Genomic DNA, 5,817 nt, shown 5'->3' with positions numbered 1-5,817 from the left:
CCCAATAAATTTAACCGACACGAAATATGTAACGGAGAGGTGGTAGAGGCCTAGTGGCAGAGACCCCCAATCTAAAAACAAGTCCACTCAAATAGGTCCCTCGGGTCGAGACCCACCCGGAGCCCACCTTCTTTTTGGCACAATTCTAAGTAGTGGGAGGGAATACTTCTCTCGGCAAATAATGGAGTAATGCGTGGCGTCTGGGGCGTCCGTTTTTCTCGCGAAACCGTGCGTGCGTTTCGCGTGGGACTGGCGCCGTTGGGTTCGTGTTCGTGGGGGGCACCCTCCCCAGTGACAGGAGGTGCAAGGACCTCTCGGGGTTTGCCCCTTTCGCCCAGCGGTCGCAAGGGTGTGCCGTTTTCGACAAGGCACGCACGGTGCCAGCATGGCATGGGGGGCCCAGCCAATTCGGATCGATGCCCTCGACGCGGGCTTCGCCACGGCGCTCCTGGGGTCGCGTTCCAGTGCAGGCCCGAGCGCCAGTGCGGTGTTTTCCTCGAGAGTGAGATGCACTCCCGGCGGCAGCCCACGCATGGGGCCCGCGATCCGTTGGCACGGCCGCGACCGGGGCGTCACGCCGGCCGGCCCCGTTGGTGCCGGAGTGCGGGCGGGCACACGGATCGCCACGTGGGACGCATCTTCTTCCGTGGGAAAAACCACAAAAGCAGGCGCCCAGGACATGGAAAAATGTACTTGGCCACATGGGCCAGTTGCGCGCACCGCCCCAGTTGCTCCCATGTGCCCAAGGGCGAAAGGGGGCCCACGGTCCACGAGATATGGCAACGGGAACAGCACAAAACCCATTGCAATGGTGTGGGACGGTGGAGCAACGAAATCGGGATCCGTTTCTGTGGAAACGGGTGGACTCACGCAAGCTTTCCAACGGTTCAAGTCCCACCGCAAACCGAGCCATGGATGTTGCCCACTCGCTCGAAAACCCAGCGTCAAACCCATCGCAATGGTGCGGGCCGGTGGAGCGACGAAATCCAGATCCGTTTCTGTGGAAACGGGTGGACTCACGCAAGCTTTCCAACGGTTCAAGTCCCACCGCAAACCGAGCCATGGATCTTGCCCACTCGCGCAAAACCCATATCCAGACCCTAGCCCTAGCCACGTGTCACGGGGACCGCCGGTCAAACTCATCGCCGCCGGTCAACCACCCCACCGCACCGACGGCCGCGATTGCCCCAACTTAAGCCCCACTTAATCGCACTAAGCGCTCCCCATAATCGCCCTTTGCTAGTTAAACCCCCTCCCCCACAAACCCAATAAATTTAACCGACACGAAATATGTAACGGAGAGGTGGTAGAGGCCTAGTGGCAGAGACCCCCAATCTAAAAACAAGTCCACTCAAATAGGTCCCTGGGTCGAGACCCACCCGGAGCCACCTCTTTTTGGCACAATTTAAGTAGTGGAGGGAATATTCTCTCGGAATAATGGAGAATGCGGGCGTTGGGGGCCGTTTTCTCGCGAACCGTGCGTGCGTTTCGCGTGGGACTGGCGCCGTTGGGTTCGTGTTCGTGGGGGGCACCCTCCCCAGTGACAGGAGGTGCAAGGACCTCTCGGGGTTTGCCCCTTTCGCCCAGCGGTCGCAAGGGTGTGCCGTTTTCGACAAGGCACGCACGGTGCCAGCATGGCATGGGGGGCCCAGCCAATTCGGATCGATGCCCTCGACGCGGGCTTCGCCACGGCGCTCCTGGGGTCGCGTTCCAGTGCAGGCCCGAGCGCCAGTGCGGTGTTTTCCTCGAGAGTGAGATGCACTCCCGGCGGCAGCCCACGCATGGGGCCCGCGATCCGTTGGCACGGCCGCGACCGGGGCGTCACGCCGGCCGGCCCCGTTGGTGCCGGAGTGCGGGCGGGCACACGGATCGCCACGTGGGACGCATCTTCTTCCGTGGGAAAAACCACAAAAGCAGGCGCCCAGGACATGGAAAAATGTACTTGGCCACATGGGCCAGTTGCGCGCACCGCCCCAGTTGCTCCCATGTGCCCAAGGGCGAAAGGGGGCCCACGGTCCACGAGATATGGCAACGGGAACAGCACAAAACCCATTGCAATGGTGTGGGACGGTGGAGCAACGAAATCGGGATCCGTTTCTGTGGAAACGGGTGGACTCACGCAAGCTTTCCAACGGTTCAAGTCCCACCGCAAACCGAGCCATGGATGTTGCCCACTCGCTCGAAAACCCAGCGTCAAACCCATCGCAATGGTGCGGGCCGGTGGAGCGACGAAATCCAGATCCGTTTCTGTGGAAACGGGTGGACTCACGCAAGCTTTCCAACGGTTCAAGTCCCACCGCAAACCGAGCCATGGATCTTGCCCACTCGCGCAAAACCCATATCCAGACCCTAGCCCTAGCCACGTGTCACGGGGACCGCCGGTCAAACTCATCGCCGCCGGTCAACCACCCCACCGCACCGACGGCCGCGATTGCCCCAACTTAAGCCCCACTTAATCGCACTAAGCGCTCCCCATAATCGCCCTTTGCTAGTTAAACCCCCTCCCCCACAAACCCAATAAATTTAACCGACACGAAATATGTAACGGAGAGTTGGTAGAGGCCTAGTGGCAGAGACCCCCAATCTAAAAACAAGTCCACTCAAATAGGTCCCTGGGTCGAGACCCACCCGGAGCCACCTCTTTTTGGCACAATTTAAGTAGTGGAGGGAATATTCTCTCGGAATAATGGAGAATGCGGGCGTTGGGGGCCGTTTTCTCGCGAACCGTGCGTGCGTTTCGCGTGGGACTGGCGCCGTTGGGTTCGTGTTCGTGGGGGGCACCCTCCCCAGTGACAGGAGGTGCAAGGACCTCTCGGGGTTTGCCCCTTTCGCCCAGCGGTCGCAAGGGTGTGCCGTTTTCGACAAGGCACGCACGGTGCCAGCATGGCATGGGGGGCCCAGCCAATTCGGATCGATGCCCTCGACGCGGGCTTCGCCACGGCGCTCCTGGGGTCGCGTTCCAGTGCAGGCCCGAGCGCCAGTGCGGTGTTTTCCTCGAGAGTGAGATGCACTCCCGGCGGCAGCCCACGCATGGGGCCCGCGATCCGTTGGCACGGCCGCGACCGGGGCGTCACGCCGGCCGGCCCCGTTGGTGCCGGAGTGCGGGCGGGCACACGGATCGCCACGTGGGACGCATCTTCTTCCGTGGGAAAAACCACAAAAGCAGGCGCCCAGGACATGGAAAAATGTACTTGGCCACATGGGCCAGTTGCGCGCACCGCCCCAGTTGCTCCCATGTGCCCAAGGGCGAAAGGGGGCCCACGGTCCACGAGATATGGCAACGGGAACAGCACAAAACCCATTGCAATGGTGTGGGACGGTGGAGCAACGAAATCGGGATCCGTTTCTGTGGAAACGGGTGACTCACGCAAGCTTTCCAACGGTTCAAGTCCCACCGCAAACCGAGCCATGGATGTTGCCCACTCGCTCGAAAACCCATATCCAGACCCTAGCCCTAGCCACGTGTCACGGGGACCGCCGGTCAAACTCATCGCCGCCGGTCAACCACCCCACCGCACCGACGGCCGCGATTGCCCCAACTTAAGCCCCACTTAATCGCACTAAGCGCTCCCCATAATCGCCCTTTGCTAGTTAAACCCCCTCCCCCACAAACCCAATAAATTTAACCGACACGAAATATGTAACGGAGAGGTGGTAGAGGCCTAGTGGCAGAGACCCCCAATCTAAAAACAAGTCCACTCAAATAGGTCCCTGGGTCGAGACCCACCCGGAGCCACCTCTTTTTGGCACAATTTAAGTAGTGGAGGGAATATTCTCTCGGAATAATGGAGAATGCGGGCGTTGGGGGCCGTTTTCTCGCGAACCGTGCGTGCGTTTCGCGTGGGACTGGCGCCGTTGGGTTCGTGTTCGTGGGGGGCACCCTCCCCAGTGACAGGAGGTGCAAGGACCTCTCGGGGTTTGCCCCTTTCGCCCAGCGGTCGCAAGGGTGTGCCGTTTTCGACAAGGCACGCACGGTGCCAGCATGGCATGGGGGGCCCAGCCAATTCGGATCGATGCCCTCGACGCGGGCTTCGCCACGGCGCTCCTGGGGTCGCGTTCCAGTGCAGGCCCGAGCGCCAGTGCGGTGTTTTCCTCGAGAGTGAGATGCACTCCCGGCGGCAGCCCACGCATGGGGCCCGCGATCCGTTGGCACGGCCGCGACCGGGGCGTCACGCCGGCCGGCCCCGTTGGTGCCGGAGTGCGGGCGGGCACACGGATCGCCACGTGGGACGCATCTTCTTCCGTGGGAAAAACCACAAAAGCAGGCGCCCAGGACATGGAAAAATGTACTTGGCCACATGGGCCAGTTGCGCGCACCGCCCCAGTTGCTCCCATGTGCCCAAGGGCGAAAGGGGGCCCACGGTCCACGAGATATGGCAACGGGAACAGCACAAAACCCATTGCAATGGTGTGGGACGGTGGAGCAACGAAATCGGGATCCGTTTCTGTGGAAACGGGTGGACTCACGCAAGCTTTCCAACGGTTCAAGTCCCACCGCAAACCGAGCCATGGATGTTGCCCACTCGCTCGAAAACCCAGCGTCAAACCCATCGCAATGGTGCGGGCCGGTGGAGCGACGAAATCCAGATCCGTTTCTGTGGAAACGGGTGGACTCACGCAAGCTTTCCAACGGTTCAAGTCCCACCGCAAACCGAGCCATGGATCTTGCCCACTCGCGCAAAACCCATATCCAGACCCTAGCCCTAGCCACGTGTCACGGGGACCGCCGGTCAAACTCATCGCCGCCGGTCAACCACCCCACCGCACCGACGGCCGCGATTGCCCCAACTTAAGCCCCACTTAATCGCACTAAGCGCTCCCCATAATCGCCCTTTGCTAGTTAAACCCCCTCCCCCACAAACCCAATAAATTTAACCGACACGAAATATGTAACGGAGAGGTGGTAGAGGCCTAGTGGCAGAGACCCCCAATCTAAAAACAAGTCCACTCAAATAGGTCCCTGGGTCGAGACCCACCCGGAGCCACCTCTTTTTGGCACAATTTAAGTAGTGGAGGGAATATTCTCCCTCAGGAATGGAGAATGCGGGCGTTGGGGGCCGTTTTCTGTGAACCGAGCGGGCGCACCGCGGGGGACTGGCGCCGTTGGGTTCGTGTTCGTGGGGGGCACCCTCCCCAGTGACAGGAGGTGCAAGGACCTCTCGGGGTTTGCCCCTTTCGCCCAGCGGTCGCAAGGGTGTGCCGTTTTCGACAAGGCACGCACGGTGCCAGCATGGCATGGGGGGCCCAGCCAATTCGGATCGATGCCCTCGACGCGGGCTTCGCCACGGCGCTCCTGGGGTCGCGTTCCAGTGCAGGCCCGAGCGCCAGTGCGGTGTTTTCCTCGAGAGTGAGATGCACTCCCGGCGTCTGCCCACGCATGGGGCCCGCGATCCGTTGGCACGGCCGCGACCGGGGCGTCACGCCGGCCGGCCCCGTTGGTGCCGGAGTGCGGGCGGGCACACGGATCGCCACGTGGGACGCATCTTCTTCCGTGGGAAAAACCACAAAAGCAGGCGCCCAGGACATGGAAAAATGTACTTGGCCACATGGGCCAGTTGCGCGCACCGCCCCAGTTGCTCCCATGTGCCCAAGGGCGAAAGGGGGCCCACGGTCCACGAGATATGGCAACGGGAACAGCACAAAACCCATTGCAATGGTGTGGGACGGTGGAGCAACGAAATCGGGATCCGTTTCTGTGGAAACGGGTGGACTCACGCAAGCTTTCCAACGGTTCAAGTCCCACCGCAAACCGAGCCATGGATGTTGCCCACTCGCTCGAAAACCCAGCGTCAAACCCATCGCAATGGTGCGGGCCGG

Source organism: Selaginella moellendorffii, unplaced genomic scaffold, assembly GCF_000143415.4.
Source record: "Selaginella moellendorffii unplaced genomic scaffold, v1.0 SELMOscaffold_131, whole genome shotgun sequence".
Classification (NCBI taxonomy): Eukaryota; Viridiplantae; Streptophyta; class Lycopodiopsida; order Selaginellales; family Selaginellaceae; genus Selaginella; species Selaginella moellendorffii.
This window is presented reverse-complemented; position numbering follows the sequence as displayed.